Genomic DNA, 20,817 nt, shown 5'->3' on the forward strand with positions numbered 1-20,817 from the left:
TGGATTAGATCCAGTCCCCCACAATTACCCACTGGGAACTGTAAAATGATTTTTTTCTTTTGATGGCTGCTTTCACAATGTTGGAAAACTTTGATTTCCAAGTTATCTTACAAAATCAGAAGCTGTAGCAAAGCTGAATCTACATTTCCACATAGTCACGTTTATCCAGAGCCACGGCCATGCTGCCCTAAGCACAGGTGCACCGCCTCCAGTTCACCAACTCCATCTCCTTTGGTCCGTGTCGCCCTTGGCTAGTCCGTTTCAGGTCCCTGGGAGCATCTGGCTTGGCTTCTCTTGGTCTCAATGCACTCCTCTATCATATTCAGGAAATAGACAAAGTCAGAGCATTGAAGCAGTTTCAGTGAGCAGCTCAGGAACAAATCATGTTAACCATTATTACAGTTTCAGTTGTGAAAAAGAAAACCCATTTGCAACAGAATGCTGTGACGTTTTTGTAAGACCTGTGTATCAATGGTCTACATCTTTTTCCCTGGCCACTGTCCTCACTGTGCCTTGTCCTCCGCCCACACCACAATGTTATTTGGACAGCAGGGACCATGTGAATCACTGAGCTTCTCAGAGGACAATCAAAAAACAATTTTGCTCTTACAGTGATTGGATCTCAACTTGCTATTACGTAGTCAAGGCTCTCAGGTGATTCTGTTTTATGCAAACAAGTTAAGTAGCAGAGAATCAGGCACCCCGATAGACTCCAATGGTCCTCTCTGCCAGCCCTGACACATGATACAATCATCCTTCTACATGGTTGTAAGCTGAGGGTGCTTCCTTATGCTGCAGTAAAATCCAGCGCCTGCAAGACCTCTCTCCCACCCACTTCTCTTCCCTTTGGAGAACACTTTGCACATCCCCACCCAGGTGTCTCTCAAGTGATCTCAAAATGCTTGGTTTCTGAACTGAGATTCATGTGGCCATCATCCTTAGGAGACAGAGTGAAACAAGCCTCCAGCAAGAGCTAAGGAACACCGGATCACTTATCTCTCATTCTCAACCACACAGAGAAGTGGGTTTCATTTTTTCATTTTTCAACTGTAAAATCCCAACTGGGGCTAAGTAAGGCATGACAATGAAAACTGGTCTGCAGCCATCTGGCACCTGCTTCTCTGAACACTGTTGCTTTTGTTTTGTTTTGTTAAGCTTCTGGGCTTAGACTACTCTATATCCAGGTCTAACATTAACAAACAAATCTTGGCATAATTTGTTTTAGACCCACCTTGACATCTAGCTGCGTGGAACACCTTTCAACAGCCTGGCAAAGGTAAAAATGTGATCCTTCGTGTATACTCACCTATATGGGTAAGGTGCTAGCCCCCTCTCAGGTGACAAGACTCCTGGTAGAAGTGAGGAAGAATGGCCAATGATTTAACTCCTAAGGAACCCTCAAAGAAGGCAGGGGAGCAAACATTAAATGTGAATTTGGGCTATTAAAGTGTGGACTTGCAGATGGAAATGTGTAGAAAGAGCACCTGGGTTGTTCAGTAGGTTGGCTGGCTTTGTGCTTCTGATTAATTTAATGTATGTATTTGGGGGGTTTACTTCACTTAATTTTCCACACTCATGGGATATAATGTGTTGCTTACATGCTTACACAATGTGTGTGTGTCAGACAATGTGTCATGCCAATACAAATAGATACAATGTGTGTAGTGCACGTTTGTGCTTTTGGAAGTCCCTGTTTCCTCCCTGCATTCTCTATCTCCCACTTCAGGACAGTGATAAATAAATAAGAGCTTCCTTTTTACACTTGATCTTAGCCAAAAGGCCTAGAAGCGATAAGAGCTTCCTTTGTAAGGGAACGGCCACCTATAATTTCAGGCGCTACACCCGAGAAATGAATTTTTTAAAAAGTAGGAGCTGCAAGGGAGCTGGAGTGTTTGCATCTTACAAATCAGCACATCCCTGCAGGTTTGTGGGCTTGGGCTGCATCTTCGTCAATAGGTAAGCAGATGATTTCAGAAACCTCACAGACTCGTGCCAGGCTTATATCTTATGGCACTGAATTTGGGGATTAATAGCTTAATTTCAATTAAATTTCTAAGCTGGGACTTTTACACGGCTTCAGAAAATCGAGTTGAATATACTAAACAGTTGATGTTGTAGATACTGCTTCAAATCATGTAGAATGGCTAGTCTCATATAAAATACCCAAAACAAAAATGGACTGCAAAGTCCAAGTGATGCTTTATTCTTAAACAGTTGTTACAAATCGATTCCTCTTTAATTGAAAGTTACGAGGTTTGATTGTACAACCTCAATCAAAAACAAAGTCAGTTTGCAATCACTTGATTTATTCCATGTTTCTCTCCTCTGCCAATATTAAATTAATTCATGTTCTAATAAAAATAATTCCTAATGTTGAGAAAATAAGATAAGTAGGAAGAAGCTTTATTTAGATCATCAGTATTAAAACTAAATCCTTTTTTTCTCATTAAAGAAGATACAGTCAATTTAATTAATGCACATTAATCCCTAGTTGACATTAAATTCATCTAAAAATCTACACTCATATAGATTATTAACACTACTGCATATAAAATGTTTAGAATGATTAATCTGTAGAAGAAACACATTTCTAGAGATTCAAGTGATTCTATTTTAAAATGCTTCGTAGGTGAGCCAATCATCAAAGGCCATTGCTTCAGTTTATTTAATGCTTTGGATTTAGACACAAAGAAGAAAAGGAAAGTCTCTCTTTTTGGTTCTAAGAGAGAAAAAATAGAAACTTACTGGGGTGCTGACTGCAAGCTGATGTACCTTTATGTAAATTCAAAGCAGGAAAGTTGACTGCAAAAGTGTCTCTCCAGTGACATGTTATTTTGAAAGATAGCTATACTGTTGTGAAACTTTGTTATTCTTTCATTTTACTTCCCTAAAGTAGAAATCATTGTGGAACAATGAATGGTTTACTCCCTGTATTTTAAAAATCACTGTAGTGTATAAAGCTGCTTTATTTTTAAAATGTCTTTCAGTGTTAACTTTAATTGGATTTTCAAAACATATTGACTATTATTGTCAGTGTATGCCTCATGGAATATTTTTATTTGGGCTCTATCAATCTGTTTTCAGGTCCCCTTACAAAGAATGTTATCACATATTTGAAGAGTAATTTCAGAACTACATTCTCATCACAAGTCCATGCAGGTCAGCTTTATTCAGCTTCAGCTCCTGCGTCTCACTTTATAAAGGGCTCAAATACTCCACCAGAGCAGACAAGCAGGACAAAATAACTGTCTGTCTAATGAACATTGACTTAAGGAACTTGCCTTTCACATTAAATGACAGCAACAAGAAATAGACTTGTATGTTGTCCAGCTTTTCAACTTAACGATAAGCTCCAGAGTTAATTAATTTAATAGACTACAAGATGCCAGTTTTCTTTATTTACCTTTTTTGTCTTGATAAACACTAGTGTGCTTGAATGGACACCTCTATTTTCCTTGGGGTTTTAAAGCTTCCTTTCATGTACTTGAAAAATGGCTAAATATGTCAGGGTTTATCAAACAGAGCTTTGCTTTTTTGGCTGGTCCCTTTCGCCTTATCTGGCAAACACATTACCCTCTCCTTCCAAACGCAGCAGAGTAAACAGCACAGTGGGCCGCGCACACACGCAGGGCTACCCTGAAACAGCCTCTGGACTCTTTAAACTCAGCGAGAAAGCTGATTAGGTCCCAGATCTTGGCCATTATCTCATTTTTGATAGCTGTGCTATGAAAAGGCAATAAAGAAAAAGCTGTCTATTAGGAAAGCAAGTTAAAGTGTCTGCTTACTTACGAGCTGTACTTAAAAGGCAGAGGGGGGAGAACTGTGTAAACTAGTTTAACTATTTGCTAAATCTCAAAAGCAGCGATGTTTAAAAGAAGAACTTCTCTACGAGTTAAAGGAGAAGCCTGATGTTTTCTTAGACCTCAGTATTCACCTACAGGAAACAACACACCACCTGACCTATTTCCCTTGTGAGGATACTGCAGTGTCTTTGTACAGTAACTGTTCGGCAATTTTGAAATGAGCACTAGTCCAAATAAAGAAGTCAAAGACTCATCCAGCCCAAAGAATGATCATGAAATGATGAAAAGAAAGCTGCTTTTGTGCTCATCAAAGAGTGAAGCAACTAAAGCATGAGAAACCATCTCAGGGAAGCTGAGTCTGAATATCATAAATTCATTTTTATTAAATAAAACATTGACGTGACATTCTAGAGGAAAGACTTTATTATTGATTTTTAAAGTTGGGTATTTGAAAGAAGAGAGACAGAAGGAAAGACAAAGAGATGACAGGGCGAACTCTCACCTGCTGACTCACTCCCCCACGCGTGTACCACAGCCCTGGCGGAGTCAGGTGAAGCCTGGGAACCAGAAGTTCCAGCAGGTCTCCTACACTTGTGTAGGTGCCTAGACGCTTCAGCCAATATGCCCAATATGTTTCCCCGAGTCTACATTCACAGGAACCTGGAATGTAAAATGAACCTGGGACGTGAACCTAAGCACCCCGCTAAGGCATGTCAAAGTCCTGAGCAATATGTTAACTGCCGTGCCAAGCAGCACCTCGAGGAGGAAACGTTTTAGAAGATGAGCCAAGTGCATGGCCTTGGGCAGCTGAGCCACACAGAAAGTCCCGCTTGTCAGAACTTCACTCTTTGGGCTTATGTACAGAAGAGAAGCAGACTGTCTCATAACATTGCTCATGTTGAAAAAGAAAAGATGCTAGCAGGACACAGATCACCGATTTGCAGAGAAAAGGGATGTGGTTCAAGCTGGCAAGGTTTGCCTGGGCACGAATCAGAAAACACAATTCCTATCCAGACTGGTGTGCCCAAGTGAGCCAGAAGCCTGACACCAGATGGAGTCTATCCTTACCCGGGGTCCTGCAACAGGATGGTCTCAAAGACAAGCCACATTGTGTATCCCTGTGAGTGACCCAGGGAGAGGAGAGGAGGCTCTCAGCCTTTCAAACACTCTGGTTTCACTTCAGCTCTGATCTCAAGTTACCATCCACTCACTGGAAAGCTCAAAAACAAAAAAGCAGATACCCCCATGGTCAGGGTAATACTGATACCATGCCCAATTGAATGGGTTTTGTCTTCATTTCAAGTCAACACGTTGGCGGGGCAGGGGAGTCAAACCCTAGGAGACTTTATTATTTCACCCATTCCTCTTCATAGAAAGACTAGATTGTACTCAATACTGACTTAAGATTAGACACACAGAGCCTAAAATACATTATATATATTTCAATGTATTCCTGTTAGAAATCCAGGGAACCTGATAATGGATAATGTTGTCCATGTAAAATGCATATCATAAAAATATGCCTTTAAAGAGGGATGTTAAAATAGCATTATCATGATAAATAACATTTAAAGTGGATTCTGAAATAAGTTAGAAGGACACAGGTACTCAGCACAGAGCAGTGTCCTCACCCGACCATGTGGCAGGGTGGTGAACCACACGGCTATTAGCCTTTTTTCTTTTTTGCAGTAAGTTCTCTTGATTTTGTGCAGGTGCGTTTCTGAGGCACAACTCCCTGGATCTGCCTATCAGCTTAGCTTTTTACAAAGGAGGCGACTTGGCGTTATCTGGGGTTAGGAACCCAAGCAATAATGCAATGCTTTGCGTGTTTATGTGGTAGCTTTGCACTTCTGAGCCATCAGCCTAGGGTCGACCTGAAGCCATCTCTGCAGATGGGTGAATTTTTGAGGTCGTAACAAAAACACTTCATGTTTAGAATTGAAGTTTCGGAATCTGGCCACCAGGTCCCAGGTGATCACAATAAAAACAATGTCATTGACAATACGATGAATAAGACCTAAGTGCATGTGATGAAACAGATCTGTCATTTAGTTACTGCAAGGCACAGCATGAACTCGCTTATTTTTACAGCAACCCCTGAGGAAGGAAACAGAGGGACAGCAAAATTCAGTGATGTGAACAAGGCCAGGGCAGTTAAGAAGTAGCCAAACTTCGAGGAAGTTCATTGGTACATGTGAGCAGGTACTATATATGGTCAAAGCATCTCTTGAAAACAAATAGGACCACATGGAGTCTGTTTGACTTTCGGAAAGACAACACTCAAGGTTATTTTCTTCACTATTATGGGTTCTTTTCATGCAACCTGGCCTTAAACAACTTTTAAAAGGTTTGTTTTCCATTCACACCAGTGCTTTTGAAAACATTTTGGAAAATGACCACAAATCAGTGCACTTGGTATCTCGAAACTTCTCTAGCTCGTGTGATTGTGTGTAGCCTTTGTGCATAACAAGCCAGCTGGCCTTTCCTTCACCTTGCTTGGTCTGCCTTAACTCCCCTGGCAGCACCGAGGGATGGGTAAACAGTCCCTTCACCAGGCTTGCCCTTGCTTTTTCTCTCTGGATATTGTGTCTGCATTTACTTTTGATAATGGTTGCCCTCTCAGTAGGAATCTGCATCTCCCAGAGTTTTGTAAATATTTTGATTTTTTTTATCATTGAGTATCATACAAGAATAAATAGCAACATCCAGGGATAAAAAGAGTTGCTGAACATGAAATTACCAGCAGAGCAGGCATCTCCCCCATGTAAGAGAGGAAGAGAAAGGCATTAGTGTTGACATAAATAAGGGACGTTAATTAGAGAAAAATAGTGACCGTCACGGGAAGCAACTGTATTGTTTGCTTAATTTCTTGATCAGAAGTTTTCAGGATTTTCACCAAACCAAATTGTGTGTGTGTGTGTGTGTGTGTGTGTGTGTGTGTGTATCATAATATTTGAGATTGAGAAGCTTTTAATAGCATTGCCATTGCCTGCCATCACTGTATATATGATATTTTGTTTTCCAAAAATTAACCAAAGGTCTGAAGCAGGGCTTGATTTGAATGCACTGATTTATAGCAGCAAAAAGCAGGCACCAAGCATCGCCTTAAACTCTGAATCCCCACTCCCCAGTGTCATGTTATACACTCATGCAATTAACTGTGTTGATAATAAGATTCCCGGCTGATCTGGAAGTGCCAAGTAAAACTCTGACACACAGAAAAATCCACACCAGTGTTAAGAGAGTCTTTTCAGGCTGTAAAAGTCTCCAGAAAATGTGGGAGAGCACCAGGCAGAGTGGACAGGTCTCTGCTCCTGGGGAAAGCTCAGCCTGGGCACTCCAAGAAAATGCTCAGAGAAATGTGTCCAGTCTTTAGCGTGGCAAGTACTTTATTTAATCAGAATGCATGGTTGCTGCATAGCCATGATGGTGCTCTGTTGTGCTAGAAGGCAAAATGTCCAGAAGGCTCTACCCTTTCAGAAATCTTCTTGGAAATAATTATTTACTAGTGCTGCCCTAGTAATGCTCATTTTCTGTCACAACTTTCAGTACCCCTAGAAATCCTTACTCATTGAGATTATTTAACTGGAAACACAAACAGTATAAAAGTTCATTTTGCACACTCAACAGTTTGTCACTTGGGGGAGAGGGGTGTGACACCTTTCTTCTCCATAAGGATGAGGAGTAGTAGCAAAACTCCAGTTTGCTGGCAGACTTTGTCAACGAAATCCAAAGCCACCTCAGCAACGTAAATGGAAAATAACTATTTTGTCTGCCCTTTCGTTGCTTGTACAAGCCTGCCATAAAAAGAATGAAGATGAAAGGGAAGAAAGCAGAAGTCCCCACTATGGGACCTCTTACCCAAATCCACCCCACTGCCACCCTGCCCTCAGCCCCCGTTCAGGAAATGTGGATTTGAACTGAATAATCTGATCACACTTCAGGAAACTAGGGTCAATAAAGGCTGTATGCTCTGTAATTACTAATCACACAGACCAGAACATCCCGAGAGGCACTGGAAATATTTGGGGGGTGCAGGTGGAGAGGGGTTTCTTGGCGGTGGAGGTCCAATGAAATCTCCGGCAGGATTTTTTTTTTTTTTTTTTTTTTTTTTGAGAATCCAGGCTGTGATGCAGAGCCTGCTGTGCTAAATTATGAACCAAAGGCTTTGGGGTGGGAACAATCAATCAAAATACCTGGGGTAGTGTGTAATGTGCCTGCTCCTGTCAGCGGGAACACACTGCCCCGGAACACAGGCCCCCAGCAGGTTAAATAAATATGATACTATAGACACACCGACAGGATCACACAGCTGCCTCCATCCACTGTGGATAAAATACAATCTTCCTTTAATACACGCTGAGAAAGTTATTTAACACTTACAAAACCCATATCCACTTCTTGTCCTTTTTTTTTTTTAAGTCGTTTTTGAAAGTGTAACTCTTTTAAAGGGCAAAGGGAAGAAGCAGTGAGATCCCGGGGTGACAAGGGGTGTGGATTTAATAGCACCAAAGCAGCTGGGAGGAACAACTTGCGGGGGCGGGGAGGGGGCCAGGAACGGAACCAGCGGGTCCGGCCGTGACCACGCACCGCGCACCGGAAGCGTCTTGAAGACAACTCCTGCTCTGACACCCTCCCACCCTGCACCCAGTGGGTCTGCACTGCGCAGCCTGCAGGCTTCGGCAGCACGTGATTGAACTTCAACGTGAGGGCATCATCCGGACCGAACACTCGCCTAGGAAATAATTTAAAAGTGGTGATGAGGGGTGTCCTCGGTGAGTTTAAGCGCAAAGCGAGCTTCCCCGGAGCTAGTGGCAAGAGAGGCCCACGGTGGCATCACCCCGGTAGTCCGTGCTAGTTCCAGGGTGGGAGGCAGGAGGTGGCCTGGGGTAGCAGCCTGTGCGCCTGGTGCCTCCACGCCCAGATGAAGTCTTCTTTCGTTTCACTCGGAAACAGGCATCCGCCCCACGGGGCTCGGCGCAGGGGCGCTCGGGACCGCCGGCCCAGGTTGGACCCTGTATGGAGTTGGCTTCTGACCTTCAGCATGCAGGGACACCTGTCGCCCCCGATCTGCTTATCCCAACCCAACTTCACCCAGGGTTCCCCGCGCGTCTCGGTGAGGCGCGGTGCGGCGGCGAAGCGCCGGGTGCGCCCAGAAGCCCCTGGTGGAGGCGGCGGCCCCGCTCCCAACAGGTGAACCTCAGGCTGCGTTTGAAACTGAGACCTAGGCGCAGCTCCACAGCTCCGAGCTCCAAGAGGCGTCGCCGCCACTGAAACACCCCTGTTCCTCTGCCGCTGTCGAACAGCTTGCCTGGTAGCTCCAGGCGTTGCCAGCCTGCCCCCCAACTCTCTGCGGCGCAGAAGGCCGCTCCGCACAGGGCACCCGCTGCTTTCCCAGGCCCCCACCTTGCCTTTGGCGAAGATCCCTGCCCCGACAGAGGCTAGGAGGCGGCCCAGTGGCCTAGGGTCCCAAAGCCCGCAGACCGCGACCAACAGGCTGCCTAGTTGCAGTGACGCCTGAGCGCAGCAAGGCACAGTTGGAGACCCCGTTAAGCCTCAGGACGGGTGGCGGCAACTGGCACCTAGTCCCCGCCGGAGCTGCCTCTCTGTCCCCGCCCAGGAGCCCAGCCCAGCCCCACGCCCAGTTCAGAGAGACGGCCTGGGAGCCAAGGGACGAGGAGGGGTCCAGGTGAGGTTGGGAATTAGCAATCTGGCTGCGCTAGTGGCGCTTTCCACCACCACGAATTCGCAGGGGGTTGCGCCACCCCGCACGCTGCGGTCCGCTCCTCCGCCATATCCCGGCTCCTCCCGCTGCCGCCGCCGCCTTGACGCGGGGACCGGGTCACCTTTTAGGAGAGTTTGCGCTTTCAAGAGCTCTTTATCTGAAAGTGACACCGGCAAGCGCTCTCCGGGGGCCTGTTGGGCAGATGGAGTGGCAGGGCCAGGCAAGGCCTGTTGGCGAGACACGGGGACATTTGTCATGGGTGACCCGGCGCCTCGGCTTCTGAGCCCACGCCGGCGCGGAGAGGCCCGCGCTAATGTAATAAAGCAAGAGCGACAAGAGGAAAGGCCTCTCTCGCCCCGGGGCCGCCACATGCTCACTCCGTTTTACTGTCAGGGCTGGTGGAGGCTGTGGCTTCATTTCATATTCCATTAATATTTACAGCAGCTATTGAATTTCCCATTACAAAGTTCACTATACACACTACTAATATGAAATTTTAATAGTATTGTGCACATTATGAAAAGTCCCACCATTACGAGGGGTGGAGGGAAGCTCCTGGGCTGAAGCTGCCCTGGAAGGTACTTGTCACTGGAAACCAGAGCCGCCCTCGAACTCGTCAAATGTATTCATTTGCAACTATTATCATAAAGATGCTACAGGGTGGGCATCTTATCAGCGTTGGAATCAAGTGAGGGAGGGGAGGAACGGAGTGGGTAGAAGCCTTAAGGCTGTGTTGATGGTGAGGTGCCCTGCTCTGGCTTGCACAGGAAGTTCCCATTCCTGCCTCACTGTGCTGGAGTCCTCCCCCAGGCGCGAGGGGCAAGCAAGCTTGGAGTATGCCCACAGCCAGTCCTCTGTGGAAGCTCCTAGGACTGCTGGGATTGCAGATGCATAGCAAGTCACCTTCCCTTCACTAGCTCTCCACTTAGCTGGGAGCCAGGAGTTCCCAAAGCTGTAGTCCCCAGGGGTGGCCAGCCCCAAGGGAACAGTCCTCCTCCAGGGGCCGTGAAAAACCACTGCTGTTCCCCTTGATGCAGTCAGATGATGGGCACCCCAAGGATGTGAGACTCCCATTCTGGGGGAGGGGGACCAGTGCTAAGTTAGAGCCAAGTGAGGAGAGGTGGACACTCAGAACTGGTTGTGCTCAGAGCCCAATCAGTAAGCCCTACCCACTAAGTAACCAGACAGTGGCAAGCCCAGCGGTCCCAGGATGGCTACATGGCTTCAGGATTTTCCCGTTAGTTCCTCCAGTACTACACAGTAGAATTTCAGTGAATCTAGTGGCATATTTCAGCTCAGGTTTCCTCCAAAGGAACCTTCGGGCACAGAGAGGTGGGGAGGGGGCATCTTTGGCCCAGAATCCATGAGCCAAGGCAGGTAGTGGGTGCCATCCGCACCGGGAATGTGCCAGGTCTTCCACTAACTTAAAAGACACTCAACTTGCTGCGAGACCCAACCGGTTCCCAAGCCTTCAATTTTTGAACTTGAGCTTGTCCCGGAGTGGATAGACAAAGTAGAAGCAACTGCATCCTTAATTTGCTTTTCTTGGGAGCAGCAGGTGTGGTCATTCCTCTAGTCTGCACCACGCCTTCACATCTCTAGGGACCCACCCTCCCAGCGTCGCTGGCCTCACTCTCCCCAGGGTGTAAATTAATGACGATACTTTGAGCACCACTGTAGTGCCTTAATAAGCTTCTATTTCCACAATGAGAGGGCAATTTCTGAATCTTTAGGTTACTTCTCAGCTAAAGGAAAATGACAGTTCCAGAAGGTAAAGACGGGTGACATTTCCACGGGAGGATCTGGTGCTGATTTTTTTCTACAAGTTTTGAAAATTATTAATAGTATTATTATTCTCCCGCCCCATTTTCTTTTTCTTTTCTGTCTTCCTTTTTTTTCTCTAAAGTCCCTAAATGTGTCATGCTTTGTCACATCCTCTGTGTGTGTTTTTAGAGAACATTTGAATAAAAGGCTCAATGCCAGGTATTGGTGACACAGGGGGTGGAATTTTCAGCCGTTCCACAAAGAGTTGGCCGCCTCTATTTGCATAAGGTCAGAGTAGCGCCTCTGATAGAACTTTACCAGCATCTCTGTCTCTTAGCAACACTCTTGCACTCTTGGTCCCTGCATTAAATTGACTGGTCCCTTCCTTTTCTTCCTTTCATTGGGAGGCTTACAATAAAATGTCACCCTTCCAACCTGTGCCTGTCACCCAGCAGGTCGTCTGTATCTTCCCCTACCCCCTCCCTCCCCCTCCACTCCTCCTCCCCTTTCTCTCCAGCTCCAACTAGAGAGACTATTCATTTGGTGGATTCCCAAAACTGTTTCATTTTATTGTGTTAATTAATATTAATACCATTTCTCCCTTTGTTATTAATAAAAAGCCCTCATAAACAGAAGTGAGATAAGGAGCAAATTGCCAGCACCTGCCACACAATAGGCCTGGAGAGGGGTAATGAGGGGAGTGGGGAAGGAGGGGGGCAGGGCCAGGGTCAGTCTCTCCACCCACTTAGTGGATGTGGGGTTGAGCACAGCACGGGAGCCCTTGAAGCACTTGGAATATGCCAGGCAGCCCTCTTGGCTCCAGGACTGGTGACAGGAGCCAGATGCTGTTAGGTGGTGTTAATGGAGGGTCGCATTTGGACAATAGTATCCATCACTCGCCTCCTGATTCTTCTGTCAGAGGGAGTCATTTCTGACTACTCCATCACTCAGATTTGGGATAGATTCAATTATTGCCTTCACCTTGGCAACAGGATATACAGGTTTGTGGCCCAAAGACTCCGTAACAGTGGTTATTGTGATTGTTCTGACTACCATTAGGATTGCACCTCTCCTCTTGTTTGCTTTAAAAGAAGCTCCTAAATGTTCAGTCCATCCCTTCCTATTTTATTCTAGCAACAGCTGCCCAGTTACTCAAACCCATGGGATAATGGCTCCTTAATTAGCAAACACACACACACACACACACACACACACACACCTTTTGTCTGAATGATCATTGCTGATTTTTATAATCTTATCAGTTGCATAGATTCAATAGTTTCTGGGTGATTTCTGAAGTTTTGCAAGAAAGGGTCTTTCAGAGCATGTAGAAAATACTTCTTCCCTTTTTGCAATGGAGTAAACCAGGGGAGATGCATCAAACAAGGCTGAAGGAGACAGGGGACAGGGAGGGGGGCAAAGGGAACGGTGCCCTATGGCTCTGGATCAGAAAGTTAAGTATGATTCTCTTTCAAGTGAAAAGCTGAGAATCTGCCTGTAGGAATCACAGGTGCAGGATGGTGCTGCGTAGCCCAGCTCTGCTTCTTGCTGAAATAGAGAAATGAATCTTTTCCTAGGATTCACACCCGTTATCCTCTTCAGCAGCACCACTGGGAAGGCAAGAACATCCTGCTCCTCCTGGTATTGTCACAAAATCCTGGTCTGCTTTCTCTTCCCTCAAAGAGTGTCCACCCTGTAATTCTTAGAGTGTATTACCAGATAAATTTGCAGGTAATGGGATCTGAGAAAAGCAATGAGGGTTAAAAGTCAACTACCTCCCCTTTAATAATTCACTTGTCATATTTCTTCCACTGTGTCAATTCTGCTAAAGAAGATGGACAGAGGCTGACAGGCAGCCACTGGAGTTTATTATTTGAAGTCTCAGAAGGCAGGAAACCCTGTGGAAAGAGTTGCCCCCACTCCTCTGGCAATGGATGCGCCCAGACCTTCCTGGGACACCCAGACTCTATTCTTTGCCTGGTTTTTAGGTAGATCTCTAAGCCCACTGAACAACTTCGAAGAAACAACTGAAAAAAAAAAAAAAGAAAGAAATCCATGGGGCTTTTCTTACTTTCATTTACTCATTTTTTTTTTTTAACCAATTTCACTCCCTTTCTTCCTTAGCAGCATTTATACTTCTAAGCAGCAAGCTTACACTCCTCAGTGGCAATTCTGTTCCTATTTTCTTGGCCAGCAGACTAACTCCTTCTTCCAGGGTGACTGCATTCACAGGTACCGGATCTAGTTTTAATTCTATCAGATGACCTGTTTTCTGTTTACTATTGGTTTTGTGGTGGTGTGGCTTTTTTTTTCCCTCCTTCCTATGTCCTCACAATCTAAATTTCTCTATTTTTTTACTCAAAGCATATAGGTGAAAGTTTGAGGAGCTGTTTACTTTTTTTCTTTTCACTGTCAACAAATAGTGGTTTCCAGAAAGAAAGAAGGATACAGAACGAGAACATAGGAAGAAAGCGAAGAAGTATCAAGCATATTTCAATTTGACCCTGGGATACAAACTAACATATTACCAGATTCCAGAGGAGGGGGGAGCAAGCAGCAACTGAAAGGCAAAGATGAGGTCTTAACACACCGTCCAAATGCAGAGCTGAGCCTTATACTGGTCCACTGCATATTTTCCTATCACTCACATTGTGGCCACAGGTTTTTAAAGATCCTGATGGCCACAACCTACATAGGATTGTAATTTCATATTCTCTCTCTCTCTCTTTCTCTCTCTCTCTCTCCCTCCTCCATTTTTTCTGGAGCAAAATATTGAAGGAAAATATTCTATCATGCAGCTCTCAACTTTTCCATGTGCTATTTATTGAGTAAAAAGAATCCTATAGTTTTGCAGCCTTTTCCCTGCCAAGGGGCCAATGGCTACTCATTTCAAGAACAATTCCTTTGCATGATTTTACTTCTGAAGGGCTTCAAATTTAAAAATGACCCAAATACATCAGTCTTTAGGGAAGTGCAGTTTCAACCACAAGGTACAATTCCCACAAGTGGCACATCAGGACAGAAAAACAAATGGTGTTTCCCATTCCGTTTGCTTTCTGATTTTGGTGCTGCACGCTGCGTCCTTTGGGGGTACTCTGCTCGCTCCCAGCCCCTGGCCTTGGAATGTAACCTTGGCTTAGCAGCAGCTCTTTCGCTCGCAGCAGGCACTTTGCGCTTGCTTTTCAGGCTCCATCTTCGCCTCCTGCCGCAAGTCTTAGGTGGAGGTCTGTTTATCCGTCTGATACAAGTTGCTGGAGTGCTGGGATCGTTGAAATTGCGCATATGAGAGAGAACGCAAATGATGAAGGCATATAAAAACCAAGCACACTTTGGCAGAAGAATCAGTAGTTCTAAAAGAAACTCGTGTTGAAATTCCTTTGGATGGGACTGGGAAGACTCAGTTGGGCTGCTGTCAGCCCTTCGTGCAGGGGAGGTGCCAGGTAAAGTGTGTTCGGGAAACTCACTGGAGAAGCAGCCTTTTCGACACATCAGCATGTCAACTTTGGGCAGCTGCTACATTTTGTTTGATTAAGCCACACTCCAGAGCTTGGGCAATTTTACAACTCCGCTGCAGAAGGGATGGGAAACAGAGATGGTGGCAGCCTCGTAGTTGCAGTTTGTCCACAGCTCCTTTCCCACCCCACCCCGAGAGCTCAGCCAGGCTGCATGGATCTTTGTTGGTTTATTATTTTGCTTGTTTGTTTGTTTGTTTGTTTGTTTAAGCAGGGGGAAGAAAAGTGGAGATTCTGTAGGCTATTTGCCATAGTGCACTAAGTATTTCTGGCAGATGGTGTTTAGTTTCTGGCTTAAGTTGTGCTCAAATCCTACCCACAGGTGAACTTGCAGGGAGGCGAGTAAGAAGATCTTCTCCGGGCTGGGGCGAGGGGACCGAACTGGGGAAAGATATTCCATTTTGGACAAGGTCGAGCCCTGCCCCCTTCCTTTCCTCCCATCTACCCGACTCGCCGTGCCTTCCTTTTCCCCACTGACACCCTCCAGCCTGAGCAGGCCTTGCAGGACACACCTGCAGTGTCTGAGGACGCTGAGTTTGCGTTCTCTTGGTTGCTCTTCCACCCCTCACCCCTCTGAGTTTAGAGCAGGCAAAGCAAGGTTTGACAGGGCCGAGCACCCACACAGATACAACTGCTTCACACGAAAGAGGTGAAAAGTGTTTGAAAAGCTGCCAGGGGAAGGAGCCCCTTTCCCGCGCTGCCCCAACTGGTCCTGCAGAGAGAGGTGCCAGCGGTCTTGACCACAAAGCGCTAAGTTCGCGGAAACCCCTAGACGGCGCGCGTCCCACCCTGGCAGAGAACCTGCGGCTCTGCGGGGACTTCTTTTCCTTACACGTTTTCGGCAGGAGAAAAACAGCTGGACGCAAGAAACGGAACGGATGACCCGGTGGCATTCCCGTTCTCTCAAAAGTCCAGGGAGCTCAGGAGCCCCGGAGAGGGGACAGCCGGCTCTCCTTGCCGCTGGCCCAGACCCAAGGCGGGAGTTTGCGGGCGAGCCTGGGCCTCGGCCTCGGGGCGCGGGGCTCGGCGCCGTGGCCAGCTGCGCAGAGCTCGGAGTCGTGCTATCACCTGTCATTTGAAGCCATCTTCGCTCTGTCTTCCAAACATCTCGGGCATTTTTTATTCCATTCGCCGCTCCTTATTGAGTTCCCCGTGTCTCTCCGCAACTTGTCATAACCTGTAATAAAGTGCCCTTTCTATCAGGAGTTGGGAGTCCAGAGGGCAGCGGTTCTATTTTCAACTGACAACCGAGAAAAGGAGCCGCGGCGGCCTCCCTTTTGTCTGCCTCCGGGTTTAACTCCTGCGGGGCCGGCCGGAGGATCGCGCCCCAGCGCCGCTCGGGCCAGGCTACCACAGGGAGCCCAGCACCCCATAGACGGCCACTCCGGACCGCGGGCATGCGGGGTTGCTGGCCTCCAGCGCCGGCGCACACGTGCTGCTAGGTGCATTGCTCAGATGGGGCCACTCGCACGGTGGTGGTGGAAGGGAGGCTAAGGCAAGAGGCACAGACCGGACGGAGAAAGCAGGGAAGGGTCTTGAGGTGCCGCTGGCAGCATCCCGGGGGCCTGGTCACTGAACTCTTTTAAACCTTCGCTTCTTTTCCCACCCTGAGATTGCTCATAAACCCGAAATGCAAGCAGGAAGGCTGTCTGCCCCGCAGGTGCGCGTTCAGGGGACACACGCGGGCAGTGAGCTTCGTCTCCTGAGCCAGGGTCAAACTCCGGGTGGCCGGCGGGCCTCTGGCTCTGTACCTCCCTGCCTGGAAAGCCCCCACCCGCCCACCAGCCCTAGACTTCTAGAAAGACCTTCACCCTCACTTCCCACGAACAATTTTGGTGTAAAACGGTAACAGACGGAGAGACGGCGGCTGTGCCACTGGGGGTTAAGCAGGTAAGGGAAGAAAACCCGGGCTCATTTCACTCTGCGCCTGTTTGCTGGGAGAAGGGGAGCAGAGGGTGAGCTGGTGGCTCCCAAACCAACCCCTGGGACTCATCTGGAAACTGAACCAGATGACCTGCCCCCTAACTTTTCAGGGCAAAACCAAGAAAGAACAGCCCTGTTCACAGCCTGGAGCCGCCGCAGAGGCCCTGAGCGCCCACCTGTCCCCAGGCGCTTCCCCTTCACACACTGTGGCCCACTGCCTTTTTCCCCAGGGAGCCATCAGAACCTCATGGAAGCCACACTCGGTTCTCTTGGGAGTAACGGTGGCCGGCTGAGCCAGGCAGGAAGCTGGGGGGAGTTGGTGCCTACGCGGTGTCCAGGCAGACGACCAGTTCCGGATATTCAGACTTCCGCACGCAAATGTCCTTTGTGTGCAATTTTTTAAAATGATTTTTTAATGCGTTTCTGTCTTAAGTCTCAGCAGGCTCTTTTGGGACACGGTTGGCTCAAGTTTAGCATCTTAGGGAATCTTGGGTAGCACGGATTTCTTATTTCCCAAAGAAGAAAAAAACAATTAAATTAGGAAGGAATATAGAAAAGTGCACTTCAGGTGCAGCAAACACTGCAGAATGTTCTGCATCGTGGTTTGCTCCAATATCTGTCTATCTATGCCCTTGCTTTGGGCATCTTAAAGGTGTAATGTGCCTTCCGTCGAGTGCCACTGGCTTCCTGCAGGTGATTATTTCTGTCCTTAGTCCCAACCCAAAGCAGAGTCCTTTCCCAACTTCTGTGGAAACCATGTTCATTTCAAACACTAGTGAGGAACCCCCAGGCTGATGTGAGGGGCTCACAATTGCACTCTCCCTCTCCCCGGCTGGCTCAGAGATTCTGTGTAGGAGAAGCCATTTGAGGACATGTAAAAGCCAGCAAATTTCCTGATGTACAAAAGAAAATGGTGCTTTCTGCCCAGCGCCTATTTCACTCCGAAGTGAATAATGCCCCAGTTACCAGCAGGCCTGACTTGGTTTATCTTGGTTAATAGGATTAACGTGTCAGCCTCTCTCAAGAAGTTCCAAATGCAGATGTGAGTGTGGTTGACTTGCTGGTGTCTGTTTCCCTCTCTGAGGGGCATAATGACGCACCTACAAGCAGAGGGGCTTTGTCCAAAGGGAGCAGGCGGATTATCTGTCTCAAGTGAAACAAGGCGTGTCACAACCACCTTTGCCAAGACTCCAAGCCAGAACCCAGTCACTATACCATAATCGTGTCCTGCCCCACCAGTGCACCATCCGTGTTTCATTTATCTTTTGACTATAATTGAACGGTTGAAAAGCAAAAATGTAGACAAATTCCAGCCGTATTGCGATCCGTTTCTTCCTCTCTGCCTCGCCCATCATTAGATACTTTCCCTCTCTGCACAGGAGGTCAGAGTGTATAAATATAAATTGCATTTTACATTACTTCTAGATGAGTGAAACTGTCAAAGCAATAATATGAGCTTTCAGTCCTACATTCTACCACTTCTTTCCCATTTTTTTGGCCAGGAGGTCATGTGCAAATTGAACGTGACAACCCAGAAGACATGTCCAACAGACTCATATTGTTACCCAGCTCAGCCGCCTGGTTCATAACAACATTAAACCCGCATTAGTCCCCAGCCTCAGCCAGGCAGCAGTGCCCAAACACTGGGTCCGGATTCTCAGAAAGTTCCCTTCAGTGCTAACATTTCATCTGAAAGGATTAGGCAGCACTGACCTAAAATACATTTCACTCAAATGCGTGAGAATGCCATTCTTAAGAAGAGTTTTGTAAGATAAAGAACAAAGCGGGTGAGGAGCCAGAGCCCTCCCACACACACACCAACACACACACACCCCTACACAGAGTCGGAGGAAAATATGCTTGCCTGTACATGAAATTATTCCTGTTTTCCAGAACATGATGCAGGTGTGGTTGGAAATAACTTTTTTATTGTACTCATGAAGAAGCCTTTCAGGAAACTGCCTTAAAAATACAAATAATCTCCAGCTCTCTGCTTATGACCTCAGAAAGCACCAGAGGATGGCCCACGTGCTTGGGCTCTGCACCCACATGGGAGACCTGGAAGAAGGTCCTGGCTCCTGGCTTCAGACCAGCCCAACTCTGGCCTTTATAGCCATTTGGGGAGTGAACCAACATATACAAGATTTCTTGCATGTGCGTGCATGCTACCTATCTCTCTCTTTGTAACCCTGCCCTTCAGATAAGAAAATAAATCTTTTCAATAATGTGTATTATCTTTTTTTAATGTTTTATATGGCACAGAAGCGCCATCCTCTTGTTGAGTCCCTGCATGCCGGCCATCACAGGGCTGTGCAGGGTGTGAAATAGGAGCTGACATACAGTCCAGGTCTCCCATTGAGGAGGCTGCAACCTAGGCTCTTCATGAGCAGGAAGCTGGAGTTGGGGCCTGGAGCCTAGAAACTCCAACGTGTGGCCTAGGTGTATTCATTGCTGGGCCAAGTGCATTCTTATTAGCAAGTTCTCTAGAGCACTGTTTAGAAAAAAAAAAAATCAATTCCATAACGAGATTGTACAACCTATTATCAACATCATTAAAACATAACTCTCTGCAAACTGTGTTGTGATGAGGGGATCAGAAACTTTCATCAATCTGAAGGCATCTGAGTGGCTGGGGGGACTTGGTAATTGTCTATCGATGTGGCCCATTGTATTTTGCCCAGATTGCAGTGAACAGAGAGCTGTTGTTCCGTGACAGGGTGTTTGATGGTTTCTAGAAAATGAGTGGCTGTTTTCATGCCCGTTCCAAATGGACAGGTGTCTACATCAGAATTGGCAACCTGGTTGGCAGACTCCAGGAGTGGCCAACAAGCAAATTGTTTACGGAGAGTGAACCTCCTCCCTCCCATGATGACTGCGCATCCGTACGCACGCTGGTAGTGGGAAGGGGGCAGAAATGAAGATGCCTGAGGCAGGAAGATTGATGGGGGTCCGTGAAACATAGCAAGGCTAAAGTCCTTTGCTTCCAATTGGCAACATTTGTAATCACACCTTTGTGGCAGCTCCACTGTGCTAAACCACACTGAGCTCTAAGTGCGCAAACACAAGTCAAAGAAAACGACATTGTCTTCCTTTGGATGTCCATAACCGTCTTAACTAAAACTAGTACCCATGTTTCCTCTCTCAAAGAGAGTTCTCATTCCCTCAGGTGAATTGGACGTGCTTAAATAAGTGAGTATAAGGCGTGGTAAACATGGGAAGCACACCTGGCAATACTTATATTGACTCCCTAGCCCTTGCTTGGTAACGCCATATTTTATTGCACAAAACCTAAGGTGGCACCATCAAATACACCAAAGTATTTACCTCGTTCTTCCCTGTTACATGGAATGCTTACCACCCCAAGTTATCATTCATGCTAATGATTTTATTTCCTGGGAGTAGACAGCCATTGTAATATCCCAGAATGGAATGCCCTTTAATTGCAAGGTTAATAAGGATAAAAACTCTAATTATGGAAATGAATTGATCACTGTTATGGACATCGATGAGATTTATGTTAACTTTTGAACAACTTTTTTTTCTGGGTGCCTGAAGTTAGTCACAAATTGTCACGTTGGGAAATTTTAAAATTTCGAAGCTTCAAGGCCCAAGATTTAATTCGTGTTCCTCTTTACCCTAATGCTTCTCTCCCTAATGAAATGGTTTGTGCAAACCTGACATTAATTTTTAGAACATTTTTACTCTCCTACAGTTCTAGATGAGGCAGCAATGAACACAGAAGACTTAGGAGTGAGCCTCTCTCCTGCACTGCTATGTCATACATTCCATGACCCCAGGCAACTCACGGAGCTCTGAGGGTCTCTGTGTCTTCATCTGAGATGAAGATCTTATCAGTCCTTTACAAGCACATCTTAGGACCCATGGAAAAGCTGCTTTTCATGTTCCAACAGCAGGTTGCATTCTCAATTGTGCTTAGGCGCAACTACAGCTACTGCTGCTGCTGCTAATGTAAGCGCTCAGATTGGATTATCTTATCTTTAACTCTTATAGAAAACACAGAAAAGAAAAAGTACATAAGGTGTGGGGCTTGTGGCTAAAGTAGCACTTGCCTTTTGTAGATGGGAAATGG

Source organism: Ochotona princeps, chromosome 6 (genome assembly GCF_030435755.1).
Source record: "Ochotona princeps isolate mOchPri1 chromosome 6, mOchPri1.hap1, whole genome shotgun sequence".
In the NCBI taxonomy this organism is placed as follows: Eukaryota; Metazoa; Chordata; class Mammalia; order Lagomorpha; family Ochotonidae; genus Ochotona; species Ochotona princeps.